Raw genomic sequence first — 16,331 nt, 5'->3', positions numbered from 1 at the left:
TTGAATATTTAAAATTCTTCCTCATTTGTCAAATGAAGAAATTGGACTATATAGTCTTTTCTTCTAGATTGAAAATTCCTCCTCTGTGCTTTTCCTAATAAAACTAAGTAAATTATTTAGCTTTTCTTGCCAGGATTTAGACAACAGTGGTATAAAACAAGAATGTGAAGAAAGAAGGTATTGTGAATTAGAGGGATTGGGGATCAGGAATAGGGGCATCAGCAAAGGCAAAGAGGAGCCTGGGCAATAAGTGATCACATTCAAAGTCAGTGAAAGGCGAAGCCTTCCCAGCAAAAGCTTAAATTTGGGGAGGTCGTCTAAATAAGATATCAAAACGCAGTTTAGGCAGTCTGGGGAAATGAGTCCGGTTTGCAGATCAGAGAATCGAGATATGAAAATGTGGAGGCTTAGATAAAGTGTGGATCAAATAATAGGCACAGTATAGCACTAAAGATTTCTACAATAAGACAGATTTATAGCTAATAAAAAACTTTCAAAATCATGTAACTGCCCCCTCATTTTATAACCTTGTTCACTGGTCCATTGAGCAAATTCTGCAGGAATGGAGTTGCAAACTTGAATAAGACTGTCTCTATATGAAAAGTGCTTATAGTTTAGTGAGTGAAGAGGATAAATACGTCACAATTCATTACAGTTCGATGTAGGTGTAAATTTAGAGTTCTTTTTTTTTTTTTTTAAAGATTTTATTTATTTATTCAACAGAGACAGAGACAGCCAGCGAGAGAGTGAACACAAGCAGGGGGAGTGGGAAAGGAAGAAGCAGGCTCATAGCGGAGGAGCCTGATGTGGGGCTCGATCCCAGAACGCCAGGATCACACCCTGAGCCGAAGGCAGATGCTTAACCGCTGTGCCACCCAGGCGCCCCAAATTTAGAGTTCTGTGGAAACATTAAGCAGGAAAATCCAAATCAGAGAGAGGAAGAGAAGTCCTTAAAAGAATTTCTGAGTAAAACAGTGCTGGGCTTGATTTATGAAGGACCAGAAGAGGTTAATTAGGGAAAGGAGAAGTAAAAGAAGGTGTTTCCAACAGAAGAAACAATACTCACGAAGCCATAGACGTTTGAAGAAGTAGTTTACAGAAAATGAGATCAGAGAAGTAAACAAGGAAAAGATTATGAAGGGCACTGTGTGCTAAGTCAAGGAATTTGAACTTTTACCTTAGAAGCTATGAGAACATCATTGATACATACTTTAGAAATAAGTCTGGTAGCAATATGGAAAATGAATTTTGAAGGAAGAGAGTGTAGAGACAGGTAGCACCTTCAGTAAGGAGGCTATGAAAATGCGGCTAATGATGAGAGTTTTGGACTAAAGAAATGGCCCTTGGAATGAGAATAAAAGGGAAAGATTTAACAAGAATGTAGGAGGTAGAAAATATAAGATTTGGTTTGTTATTATATGGAAGCTAACAGAAGTAAGAACTGACAATTCACAGGCTTCTAGAAAGTAGAACCCAGAGAAATTAAATTGCTTATTTATTATCACAGCTTATTAATAGCAGAGGTATTAACTTGTTAAACTATAATACTGAGCTCAAAACTTTTGGGAACAGGATTTTCATATATATTTCCTGTCTGGGGCCAGAATTGATCCATTGGTATAGTTGATCCAAAGTGGGTTTGTTGTTTTGTTTTGTTTTGTTTTTTACAGCCCTTTTAAACTTTATTTTTTTAATTTTTTATTGTTATTGTCTTTTATTGTGTTGTGTTAGTCACCATACAGTACATCATTAGTTTTTGATGTAGTGTTCCATGATTCATTGTTTGCATATAACACCCAGTGCTCTATGTAGTACATGCCCTCCTTAATACCCATCACCGGGCTAACCCATTCTCCACCCCTCTCCCCTCTAAAACCCTCAAAGTGTTAATATGGAAACAAGAAGGTAATTATTTTTCTGGAAAAAGGGGAGACAGGAGAATGAGGGAAATGGAAAAAGAAAGATGAAAAATCAACGAAGAGGTTCTATTTCTGAAAATATTTTGGGATAAGTTATTTGAACTGTCTCACTGAAAGTAACTAATGATACCAGATTTAAAAATAAATAAATCTTCTTAAAAGCTTTAAAAGAGCTAACTAGAGAGTAGACATTAATAGATCAAAATCTAAGTGAGGACAGGATACCGTAGAGGTAAGCAGAGCACAGCGTAGAAGACCCGTTGGCCTTAAGGACATTTACCTACCCAGGATAACATAAGACATGGTTTTTCAGGCCTCTGAGAAGAAACAAAGCCTAGGACCACCTACAAGCTTAATAGCAGATCCTCCCCTAATATGAATTACATCTTAACAATATGATGGACTATGGTGATCTAAAAGCAAACCCTCTAGCATCCCTACCATCCTCAGGAGTTAGCAAACAACATTGCCGTGGCTAGGGATTGGGAAAATGGAGAACTGTCTACCAGCTGTCTCGCATTGATTTACAATTTAAATTCACATTACTATATGGCCTGATAAATCTCAAGCCATAACTGAGTTTAAAGTAGAATTGCTGCTGATACTCATAGGCACCAAGAAGAAGTAAATCCAAATCTTTTGGAGGAACATACCTTTATCCTGTGCTACAGAAATCTCCCAAATAAATTAGTAGGAAGAGGGCAACATTAGTGACAATTACCAGAAACAAAAGGAAGCAGAAACTCACCTGTAAAGACTTTAATTAGTAGAGTTCTCAGATACAGATTATAAAATGACTGTCATTTTTCAAGAAAAATGGACAAATTTGCAATTACCTGCTCTGAGAGAATAAAATATAACCAACAGATTTTAAGAAAAACCAAATGGAACTTCTAAAAATGAAAAATTAGAATAATAGAAATTCAGATTAAAAGATGGATTTTAATAACAAAGTAAACAGAATTGGATAAAGAATTAAAGAATTGGAAGATGGAGAAATTATACTCAATACAACTCAGAAGACAGAGATAGAAAGAAAAAACAGGATAAAAAACATGAAGGATATAATGAGAAGGTCCAATATATGTCTTAATTCTAGGAGAAGAGAGAATAGGGAAGCAGCAATATTTGAAGAGATAATGGCTGCGATTTTTTCAGAATTGACGAAGGACACCAGACCAGACTCAAGAAAACCAACATATCTCAAGAAGTATAAATAAATCTACCCCCACTGACATTATGGTGAAATTGCAGAACATCCAAAACCCAAGAAAAAACTCTTAAAAGTAAATTCAGAAAAGTGAGATTGTGTTTGAGAAAGCGGCAGTTAGACTGACAGCTGAATTTTCAGTAACCACAGTGGAAGCCAGACAGTAAAAAATGCCTACCAATACAGACTTCTGTACTAAGCAAAAATATCTCTTAAGAAAGGAGGTGAAATAAGGTAATGATTTCAGGCAAGTTTGAAAGTAGAAAATTTATTGTCAGTAGACCCTTATTACAAAAGCGAATTTTAAAGAATGTATTTTAGGCAGGAGGAAAGAGATCCTTGATAGAAGATCTAAGATGTAAGAACAGAGAAAATTACAAATAGATGGAACAAATAGATACCATAGATACATAGTATTTCCTATGAAAATACTTTAAAAAATGAATGTGACTAAGTTAATTTCAGATAATATCAAATTTTAAGCCTTAAAAGCATTATTATAGATAATAGGAACACTTTATAATAATGAAAGATTAAATTCCCTAATAAAATACTATTTTAAGTGTGTTTGTACCTAATAACAAGACTTCAAAAATATAGAAAGAAAAATAGGCAATCTACAAGGAGAGAAATACAAATCTAGTCATTGTGGAAGATTTAATACACCTCAGTTAGTTATTGGTGGAATAATCACACAAAACCAGTGAGGATGTATGCCTAAGGTGTATAAGAGTTGTATATAGTAATCACAAAATATTTTTCAACTATATGGAATATTTATAAAAAGCAGTTTTTAGAAGGAAATTTAGAACCTTGAGTACATATTTTAGTAAAGGTTCTGGCTAAAAGTTAATGAGCTAACCATCTATTTTAAGAACTCAGAAAAAGAACAGCAAACTGAAATTTTTGAAAGTAAAAACAAAAAAAGTAATATAAAATTGAAAATAAACCTACAATACAAAAGGTCAACATAGGCAAAACTCTGGTCTTTGAAAACTATTGACAAACTTTTGACAAGATTGACCAAGAAAAAAAGAGAGAGAAAATATATAAATAGCCAAAATCAAGAATGAAAGAGGATGGGACGCCTGGGTGGCTCAGTTGGTTAAGCCTCTGCCTTCGGCTCAGGTCATGACCCCAGGGTCCTGGGATCAAGTTATGTATCAGACTCCTTGCTCAATGGGGGCGCTGCTTCTCCCTCTGCCTACTGCTCCCCCTGCTTTTGCACTCTCTTTCTTTATCTCTCTCTGACAAATAAATAAATAAATAAAATCTTAAAAAAAAAAAGAATGCTAGAGGACATAACTAAGATACTATAGACATTGACAAGGTAAAAGTAAGTATTGTGAACAACTGCATTCCAATAAATTTGAAACTATGGACAAGATACTAGAAATTCTTAACCAAAATTGGCTGGGGAATAATTGGAAAACATGAATAGTTCTAAAACCTCTAAAGAAATTGAAAGGATGGTAAAAAAATATTCCCATAAAGAGGTAGTGAAGGTATGGAACAACTGAAACTCTTGTACATTGCTCATTTTACATGATATGTCACTCTGGAAAACAGTTTGGTAGTTTATCATAAAATTAAATATAAACTTAACTATATGACCCAATAGTCCCACTCCTGGGTATTTTTTCTAGGAAAATCAAAACTTAGGTTTACCCAAAAACTTGTACACTAACGCTTAAAGAGGCTCTGTTCATAATTGCCAAAAACTGGAAATAACCCATTGTCCTTCGACAGGTGAAAGGATAAGGAAACTGTAGTACATCCATATAGTGGTCTACTACTTAGCAGTAAAAATGAACAAACTATTAATATAAGCAACAAGTTGGATGAATCTCAGAGTCATTATACTGAGGGAAAAAAGCCAGTCTCAAAAGGTTACATATTATATGATTCCATCCATATATATGACATTTTCAAAAAGACAGAGTATACACTGGGTAACAAATCAGTGGTTTCCAGGGGCTGGAGCTGGAGAGAGACTGACTCTAAAGCGATAGCATTAGGGAGTTTTGGGGGGTGATGGGAACTGTTCTGTATCCTGATTTTGGTGGTGGTTACATGAATCTATACATGTGTTACAATTCAAAGAACCATACACCAAAAGAGAAAACAATAAAATTTTCTGTATGATAATTTATATATCTGTATGTGTGTGCGTTTGTATATGCATATAGATGTATATACATATATAAACACACATATGTTTGTATATACATATATATATGTATGTATGTATCATATATGTATGTATTATAAAATTTATGTTTTTCCTCTCCTACAAAGAAAACTCTAGCCTAGATGGCATCCCTGGTAAATTTTTCTAAGCATTCAAGGGACAAATAATTCCAGTTTTAGACAACTCTTCCAAAGCCTAGTGTAGGAGGGAAGATTCTACAACTCTTCAAATGAGGCTACCGTAACCTTGATACTCACTCAGTAAGTGAGGAAAATAGTAAAATATTAGTTATACAAAATATATGTATGTACATATGTGGAATGCAAGGTCAGAATAACACTTAAACTAATTCAAAAATACCACTTTACTGTACTGAATGAGAACAATCAAATTATTCATCTCAACAGACAGGAAAACGTTAAGTAAAATTTAGTACATATGAACAGTATAAAAACCAGAAACCTAGGAATAGAGGGTACTTCCTTGTTCTAATAAAGTATATTTCTTTAAAATCTATCACATTATACTTAATGACAAAATGTTGAAAACATTATTTTGCAATCAAGAACAAGGTAATGATTTCTGCTATCACCACTTTTCATCAGTCTTTTATTAGAATTGCTACCCAGTGTAATAAGACAAGAAAATAAATCAATAAATATAGGGAGTAGAAAGAAAAAAAAAACAAAACTCTCATTATTGACAGATGATATAACTGTATATAAAAAGGAATCCAACTAAATTATTAGAACTAATAAGGGAATTTGGCAAGTTTTTGGATAAAAACAATATACTGAATTCAAAGTCACTTTTATACATCAGTAAGAGCTATAAAAGAGAATAGATGTATAAAACCACATGAAAAAATCATAAACTCTTATTAGAGGTATTAGCAAATTTCTCAATAAGTGGAGATATAAATTTTGTTCATGCATTAGAAAACTCATTTTTTTTTAACCTCAACTCCAGACTTTATTTGGATTTCACTAGTTTTTCCATTAACATCCTCTTTGTTCAGGATCCACTCCAGCCTACTGCATAGCATTTAGTTATGTCTCCTCAGTTTCAGGAGACTAGCCTTTTGTTGTTTCTCGTGTCCTTGACAGTTTTGAGGAGTACTGGTGAGGAGTTTGTGGTTTAGGTTTATCTGATACTATTCTCATGATTATATGAGTGGGAATTTGGAAAGAACAACACAGTGGTAAAGTACCCTTCTCATCAACTTCATATCAGTGGGCCACAAGCCATCACTTTGATTTTTTTTCCTACTAATTTCATAAACTTATTTTTTGTTGTTTTTTTTCTTTTTGTATTCAAGTATAATTAACATACAGTATTACATTACTTTCAGGTGTACAATATAATGATTCAACAATTCAATCTATTCTCAGGACTTCACTACCATATTTAATCTAGCATGTCAGGAAAAAGCCAGGAGTTTCATAAGCAAAGTGAAGGAGGAAAAGATTAGTAGAAAAGAAGCCAGCGGATTAATGGAATGCCAGAACATTTAAAGGTCTTAAAAACTGTTGGGAATACTTTTTCTTCAAAAGATTTTGTTTATTTATTTTTAGAGAGAGAGAAAGAACATGAGCAGGGAGAAGAGCAGAGAGGGAGGGAGAGAGAGAATCCCAAGCAGACTCCCCACGAAGCTGGGAGCCCAACGAGGGGCTCAACCCCATGACCCTGAGATCATGACCTGAGCCAAAATCAAGAGTCGGACCAACTGATATATCCTGGGAATACTTTTACTGAAATGTGGAGACATTAGAAGAATTTGAATAGAGTAATAGTATAATTTGATTTTTATTTTGGAAGTATGACTCTGGCTGCTGTTTTGAGAATAAACTATAGAAGGCAAGGGTAAGGGCAGGAAGACCAATAAGGAGGTTTTTACCACAATCTAAGGTGGCAGTTTGAATTAGGAAGATAGCAATAAAGATAGTGAGAAGATAGCAAATTCCAGTTATATTTTGAAAGTAGGAATCAGTAGGACTTATTGATGGACTTGGTCAGGATTGCAAAAAAAAGAGGAGCTTAAGATGATTTCATGGTTTCCTCCATTTGATGGTTATGTTTGGAGGGGATCTAATTATGAAACATTTATTACTCTTAATCTTGTTGGAACCAGTCCCTTTATCTGTTTTTTATTCTGATTCTGTCATTTGTCATGTCCATGTCCTTCTTGTCATCCAGAAACGTGGTGATTCAGGCCAAGAACAGACCTGGTGGCATGGCACTAGCTTTCTTCTATTGTCATCATTCTATAAATCACCACTTTTGAATACATTTATTCAATTACTTTTAATCCATCTATATGTTCAGAAATAAATATATTGAGAACATGTGCTGTCAAAAATGGATATAAGAGGGGCGCCTGAGTGGCTCAGTCGTTAGGCGTCTGCCTTCGGCTCAGGGCGTGATCCCGGAGTTCTGGGATCGAGCCCCATGTCAGGCTCTTCCGCTGGGAGCCTGCTTCTTCCTCTCCCACTCCCCCTGCTTGTGTTCCCTCTCTCGCTGGCTGTCTCTCTCTCTGTTAAATAAACAAACAAACAAAAAAATGGATATGAGGCCAGTTTGACTTTCAGTGAATGCATCCTGGATGCTCACGATCAATGTGGTTTTTTTTAAAACACACACACAGACACAAAACCTTTATGATCTATTCTAGAAGACATTTGTAGGATATAAATCAAAATCTCTGATCTGTAGTTTACAAAAGGAAATCAGAGGTAGAAGGTGCAAATTAAATGACATTTGTTCATCTATCCTAATCTTCACCGTTCCTTAAAGATCATAACCAGGTCAGTTATTTATTTTCAAGTGCTTTTATATTTTCTAAAGATATTTTATATGAGCCAGGAGATCCAAGTGCTTCTGTTTAATGATTTATCTATCCTGAGCTTTGATTTTCTTTTGCTTCCTGAACTTACAGTTTCTGGAAGAGAAAACAAAACTAATTCTTGTAGTTCCTGGTTTCCCACAGGATTTGAGTGTAAATTCTTTAGCATGACAGCTATGCATTGTCTTTCCAAACTTGGTTCTGCACCACTCCCTTTGTCCATACTCATTCATCTCTTTAACCTTTGTATATCCTATTCCATCTTCCTAGCATTTACTTCTCTTCCTTTTCTGTCACCTCCTCTGTAAACCATTGCTTAACCTCCATAGACATAGTAAATTAGCTTTCCACAATTGATTATAGATTTTGCATATTGTATTGTGATTGCTCACTCTGTATCACTAAAAATTTATCGAGGGCAATGATTCTATCTTATTGATCTCTTTTACCACTAATGCTTAATATTATATGCCTAAATAAACTCCTACAAATGAGTGAGTGAATGAAGATGTTTTCCTTTTTTATTTTAATCTTCATTAATTATACCATCAATTTTAAAGAAAATTGTTTTCCCCTCTTTGCTTTCCCTAGCACTTTGAAAGCTTCATGTTTTTTACATTTTTTATCTTCTTAGCACTGTTTAGGCATTGCATTGTCTTAACTCATATATTTATCCTTGGCTATATGACGTTCTTTCTATTCTTTGTAAATATACTTTTAAAATGTGAGCTACTGGAAATTCCATCTGTGTGTCACTTTTCTTTCTTAAGAAACATTTCTTATGTAAAATATGGATAGAGATTAAGGAGTTTTTGTGGCCTTACATGAGGCATCCAGGAAGAAGTAATATAAGATAATCACAAAATTCTTTATCAGTTGTTTAAAAAAGAAAAAACAACTATAGAGACTTCCTCTTCTAGAAAGATGGAATAGATGCACTTTTCTTTATTCCTCCTATTAAGCACAGCCAAAATCTCAAATTATATATAAAAAAAAACAGAAGAGTCTAAAAGGTAGATAGAAGGAGACAGACAGGCTTAGGGACCTGAGGAACAAAGGAACAATACTGCAGTGAGTTCCCTGGTTTTCTTCTAGCTTATGTACCTTCTTATACATCTCTCATAGATCAGACTGGGTGCTAGAGAAGCCAACCCACAAAAACCTTAAGACCTGCCAGTAATGGGACAATGCCTTCTTTCACACAGAAGTCCTGCTAAAATAGAAGATTTAAATAAGATTTAGTGTCTTTCTTTATGTAATAACTGAAATATCCAAGTTTCATTCAAAAATCATTTGTCACACCCAGAACCAGAAAAACTTCAACTTAATTAGAAAAGACAGTCAACAGACACCAACACTGAAGTGATACAGATGTTAGAATTACCTGACATGGATCCTCATGGATTGCAGCCATGATAAAAATCTTTTGACAAGCAATTATCAACATGCTTCAACTAAATACAGTCTCAGAAAGAAGAATGAAAATGAGAGCAGAAATAAATGAAATAGACACTGAAAAGACAGTAGAAAAGATCAATGAACTAAGAGCTGGTTCCTTAAAAAGATTAATAAAATCAACAAGCCATTAGCTAGACTCACCAAGAAGGAAAGAGAGAGGGCTCAAATAAGTAAAACCAGAAAGGAAAGAGAAGTTACAACTAACACCAAAGAAAACAAGTATCATAAGAGAATACCATGAACAATTAAATACAGCAAACTGGACAACCTAGAAGAAATGGATTGCATACAGTCTTCCAAGACTGAATCATAAAGAAATCGAAAAATCTAAAAAGATCAATTACTAGCAAGATTGAGTTAGGAATCAAAAACCCCAACAAACAAAAGTCAAAGACCAGATAGTTTCACTGGTGAATTCTTCCAAACATTCAGAAAAAGTTAACACCTGTCTTTATCAAACTCTTCCCAAAAACCGAAAAAAGGGGAATGCTTCCAAACTTATTTTATAAAGCCAGCATTACCCTTATACCAAAACCAGACAAGGATGTAACAAAAAAAAGGTAAATTATAGGCCAGTGTCCCTGATGAACATAGGTACAGAAATCCTCAACAAAATATTAGCAGATCAAATTCAACAATACATTAGGATTATATACCATGATCAACTGGAATTTATTTAAGGAGTGCAAGGATGGTTCAACATCTACAAATCAATATGATACACCACATTAACAAAATGAAGAATAAAATTAAACGATCATCACAGTAATGCAGAAAAAGAATTGAAAAAAAATCAACATCCATTTATATAAAAACTCTCAACAAAGTGGATATAGACAGAGCATACGTCAACATGATGAAGGCCATCATACTCCATGGCAAAAAGCTTTCCCCTTAAGATCAGTAATAAGACAAGGATGCCCACTCTCACCACTTATATTCAACATAATATTGGAAATCCTAGCAAGAGCAATTAGGCAGGAAAAAGAAATAAAAGGCATCCAAATTGGAAAGGAAGAAGTAAAACTGTCACTATTTGCAAATTACATGATTCTTGTATATAGAAAACCCTAAAGACTCCACCAAAAAAAAAAAAAAAAAAAAAAAACTTTTGTTAGAACTAATAAATTCAGTAAAGCCGCAGGGTAAAAAATAAATATATGAAAATCTGTTGCATGTTTATACATAACAGTGAACTATTAGAGAAATTAAGAAAGTAGTCCCCTTTACAGTTGCATCAAAAAGAATAAAACACTTAGGAATAGATTTAACCAAGGAAGTGAAAGACTTGTACACTGAAAGCTATAAGACATTAATGAAAGAAATTGAAGAAGGCACTAATAAATTGGAAGCTATTTTGTGCTCATGAATTGGAAGAATTAATATTGATAAAATGTCCATATTACCTAAAGCAACACACACATTCAATGCAGTCCCTATCAAAATTCCAGTGGCATTTTTCACAGAAATAGAACAAACCATCCTAAAATGTTTATGAAACCACAAAAACTCCCAGATAGAGGAATCCTGAAAAAGAAGAACAACGCTAGAGGCACCGTGCCCCCTGATTTGAAATTATACTACAAAGCTATAGGAATCAAAACAGTATGATGTTGGTTTGAAAAACAGATATGTAGATCAGTGGAACAGAAGAGAGAGTCCAGAAATAAACTAACAGATATATGGTCACTTAATTTACAAGAAAGGAGGAAAGATTATACAATGAGGAAAGGATAGTCTTCAATAAAGGATGTGGGAAAACTTGACAGCCACATGCAAAATAATGAAACTGGACCACTATCTTACATCACACACAAAAAATTAACTCGAAATGGATTGAAGACTTGATCTAAGACAAGAAACCATAAAATTACTAGAAGAAAACATAGGTGGTAAGCTCCTTGACATTAGTCTCATTGATATGTTATTTGGATCTGATTCTAGAAACAATGACAACAAAAGCAAAAAATAAAAAACCAAATGGGATGATATCAAACTAAAAACTTTCTGCACAGTGAAGGAAACCATTGACAAAATAAAAAGGCAACCTGCTGAATAGAAGATATTTTCAAATCATATATTCAATAAGGGATTAATATCCAAAGTATATCAAGAACTCAAACAACTCAACAGCAATAACAACAAAAAAGCAGTCCAATTAAAAATGCACAAAGGATCTCAAGAGTCATTTTTGCAAAGATGGGCCAACAGGCACATGAAAAGATGCTCAATAGTACTAATCATCATGGAAATACAAATCAAAACCACAGTAAGATATCACTTTATTCACCTGTCAAAATGGCTGTTATCAAAAAGATAAAAATACAGAAAAGGAAGCCCTCATACGTTGTTGGTGAGAGTGTAAATTGGTATAGCCACTATGGAAAACAGCATGGAGGTTACTCAGAAACTTAAAAATAGAACTGCCATACAATCCAGCAATTCCGTTTCTGGATATTTATCTGAAAAAAAGGAAAACACTAATTCGAAAAGATATATGCACCCATATGTTCACTGCAGCATTATTTATAATAGCAAAGATATCAAAACAACCTAAATGTTCATCGATGAATGAATAGATAAGGATGATGTGTGTGGCATATCTATATGTAATAGAATACTATGCAGCTATAAAAAAGGATGAAGTCTTGCCATTTGTGACAACATAGATGGACCTCCATAGTATATATGCCAAGTGAAATAAGTCAGACCAAGAAAGACAAACGCCATATGATTTCACATATATCTGGAATCTAAAAAACAAAACAGATGAAAAAAGAAAACTCCAAATATAAGAAAAGTTTGGTGGTTGCCAGAGGGGAGGGTGGTGGAGGGTCAAAATTAGTGAAAGAGATGAAGAGGTACAGACTTCCAGTTACAATGTAAATAAGTCGTAGGGATGTACAACATGGGGACTATAGTTAATAATGTATTACAATTTTGAAAGTTCCTAAGAAAGTAAATCTAAAAAGTTCTTATCAAAAGAAAAAGGTTGTAAGTTTGTATGGTGACACATGGTAAATAGACTTAATGTGGTGATCATTTCTCAATGTATACAAATGTCAAATGATTATGTTGTGTATCTAAACTTAATACAATGTTGTGTCACTATACTTCAAGGGAAAAAAAGGATGGAGAAAGATACAGTCTCTTTGTTGAAATAGAAAATATAAAGAAGCACGAAATAGATAATTTAGAACTGAAAAATACAATAAATAAAGTTTTAGAACTCAGTATACAGACTCAGTAGCAGCATGGAAGGACAGTTGAAACAATTGATGAAGTTGGAGATAGAACAGTAGAATTTAATTTAACCAATTTGAACAAAAGAAAGAAAATAAGCTGGAAAACAGAGCAGAGTCTGAGCAACTTGTTTAGATCTAATGTTTATATCATCAGAATTCCAGGAGAAAAGAATGAGGATGGGTCTGAAAAAGTATTCAAAGAATTAATAGCTGAAATTTTCCAAAATTAGGCAAGTGACAAAAACCTGTGTCCCAAACAGAATAAATCCAAAGAAATCCATGCCAGGACACATCATAGTCAAACTCCTAAAAAAGACAAAGAAAAAATCTTGAAAGCAAAGAGAAAAAAGGGATATCTTTATCTTTACGGGGAAAAATGATTTGAATGAAAGTAATTTCTCGTAAAAAACTGTGGAGGCAGGCAGAAATGGGACACTTCAAATGCTGAAAGAAAAGAATTGTCAACCCTGATTTCTCTATCCAGAGAAAATATCCTTTAAGAATAGAGAAGAGATCAGGACATTTTCAAATGAAGGAACACTAAGAATTTGTCCCCAGCAAATCTATCCTAGATGAATGATTAAGAGAAGCTCTCTAAACAAAAAGGAAATGGTAAAAGAAGGAATCTTGGAATATCAGAAAGGAAGAAAGAACACAGGAAAGAGTAAAAATGTGGGCATATACAATATAATTTCATTCTAGGGTTTTCTTAATTATGTATGATGTTGAAGCAAAAAATATAAGTATGGGTAAATAAAATTAAAGAAACGTAGTGAACATTAATACTTACTATGATTTGTATAATAATTACAATTTGTTTTGTATACAACCTACCTAAAGAGTTATATATAACCAACTTTTATGGTAAAGTTGATACCCAAGTCATAGGATATTTAGAAATACACTTTAATTCCTACCTTAACTATTTTCATTTGAGTCATTATTATTCAACATGCATTATTTTAAAGAGTATATTCTCAGACACTAAAAACTACTTAAAATTCCTATAAAGAAAAAAAATCCTCCAGCTGAAGATACATTTCTTTTGTAAGTAAACTATATTTCTAAACCTGTCTAAGGACTAATTTAGGTTTTACCTCACCTAATTTAAAAAAATGAAAGGTTTATTTGTGTCAAACCATGTTCAAAACAGTTTTGCCTGAGCAAATAGAACAAATTAGTAAGCACAAAACTATGTTCCTTTCATAAACAATTTTGACCAAAGTAAGAAATTATTATCAGCCACCAAAAGTCACAAATTAAGATAATTCTGGCATTCCCTCGTTAACAAGTATCTTTTCCCATTGTGAGAGTTTAAAATGTCTTTATGAAATGGGCACAACAGATCTGTAACACTGCCTAGTGATGCAAGGCAACCAAGACTTCTTGCTAGAATATTGAATCAGAATCCTCAGCAAATTAATTTAAATTCACAAATATCAAGGTTAGTAACTCTTAATAGTTCATTTAGTTGTTTACCATTAAGTCCCGCATTAAAATGAAAGTTTATGTAGCGGAGCATCAGATCCAAACAGAGTACTCCTACCCTTGAATTGTTTTATGGCTCCTCAAGATGATTCCTGTGGCTGCATTTGAAGTTAGTCTATCAAACTGTGTGTGGTTGACCAAACCAACCAGCTCCTGAAGCAGATAAAGAAAACGTGAGTTACCAAGAAAGGAGCTTGCTCTCAGGGACAGTCAGTCAGCTTGATAGAGAGCCACTGTTTTCACAGTTACTTTCAGATTCTTTTCTTTCACGAGCCCTGTCTGCACTGCTCTTCCTATGTTCTTTCTGGGGCATCCCATTCATAAACTACTACCCAATGTGAAAAGCAAATGAAAACAAGGGGTAAAGTGTAGGGTAATCATATCACTACTAAAACTTCAAGAAGATAGCAATATGTAAAACTTCCTGCTATTGAAAAAAGAGATTATCAGTGTTTTTGCTTACAAAACAGAGTAGCTGCAACTTAGGTTTTTAGAAGTCAAATTGCTCAGTGTTTCCTTTCTAGTTACTCGAGGGTGACCAAAAAATAATGATGCAAAGGCCATTTACTGTCACTTAGTTAATGGGAGCCACACCATTTATGCCAGTGAGTTACTTTAAAACTTTTAAGAAAAGGGAGAAACAATAGAGAAGAAAGTGGTCACTGACATTTACCCATGCTAGAGACCAGCACATGGAACTGATATCCACAGATCTGTAGCATAGTGTAAATCAATAATCCAAAGTATATTTGAAAATATAATGTGCCATTGAAATGTTAATTATGTAATAATTACCTTTAAAAAGCTATCCGTAGCTGTGAATGAAATCTCAAGTTAGATCAAGTTCTTAGAAGGAATATATAGAAGAAGCAATATTTTTATTGTAGATAGTAAGTAAACTAGGACGTGTTCACTTTCAAAAATAAATAAAACTAGGCTAATTAAGTCCTGTTTTTTGTAGGGAAGACAGTATAACTTGGCAGTACTCCAACATATCTATACTCATCTTAGAAGAGCTTCTTGTGGTTCAACCCAAAACTCTTCTGCATCTGTCAGTTAAACGTTTTTATGTTTGTGCTCCTACTTTTGAGACACCTGTTTTTATAGGCCTTTCATAATTTTAGTTTTAAAACAGTAATCTAATAACTAATTAACTAGTAACTAATTTTAGTTTTAAAACAGTAATCTAATAACTAACTAGTAACTAATCTGAATATATAAAATATTGTTTAGTATTTTTGTTATTCCTTTTTTTTTAATTGATGAGCTGAAAAAAATGATCCCAGGAGTGACTTAAATATTTTTCTGACTCGAAGTTCTTAAAACTCTGTAGAAATTTGCACATTTACAAAAATGCCAAGGAAATGAAAACTTCTTTACAATAAAAATATTTAAAATTCTGATGTTATCCATAGCAAAAAGGCTTTCTTAGGTACAGGTTATAACAAAATACAGTAAGTAATCTTATGCAAGGAATACATCAATCACTATATAACTCAGCATTGAATCATATTATACTTCTCTTTCAAGAGTCAATTTAACCTATTCTTTGGAACCTTTTTCTACCAAAGGTAGTGTGTAATGTGGGAAAAGCTCAGCACATAGTTTCTAGTCTTCATTATCCCACTGTGTCTCTTGAGTTCCACTTCTGCGTCTATAAAATGAAAAGGCTGGCCCACATGACCACAGAGGTATTTTTTAGCTGTACTTATAAAAGAATCCAATTTTCATTTGCACTAAATATACACCTCTAATATTTAATTACCTCCAATATCCGAGTAATAAGAGATGACACTAATGAAGGAATTTGGGCTTTTCCCACAATGCTGAACCTCAGTTGGATACTCTCTTCTCTTTAAAATCCTGGTCAAACAAATTTACTACCTAGATGTACAGTGCTTTTTGCCATTAGCCTTATAGTATATATTCAAAATGTTATTTTCCAAAGTTACTTAGGTTATTTCTTATCTTTCCCACT

The 16,331-nt window shown here is 33.6% G+C and overlaps 1 protein-coding gene across 7 annotated transcripts in view; it reads left to right on the top strand.

Moving 5' to 3' along the window:
- ZEB1 (zinc finger E-box binding homeobox 1) overlaps positions 1–16,331 on the top strand; it is a 181,583-nt gene that overhangs the window by 122,899 nt on the left and 42,353 nt on the right. The window lies entirely within an intron of this gene.

Source organism: Ursus arctos, unplaced genomic scaffold, assembly GCF_023065955.2.
Source record: "Ursus arctos isolate Adak ecotype North America unplaced genomic scaffold, UrsArc2.0 scaffold_30, whole genome shotgun sequence".
NCBI lineage: Eukaryota > Metazoa > Chordata > Mammalia > Carnivora > Ursidae > Ursus > Ursus arctos.
The sequence above is the reverse complement of the archived record's forward strand: the minus strand, read 5'-3'. Positions and strand labels throughout refer to the sequence as shown.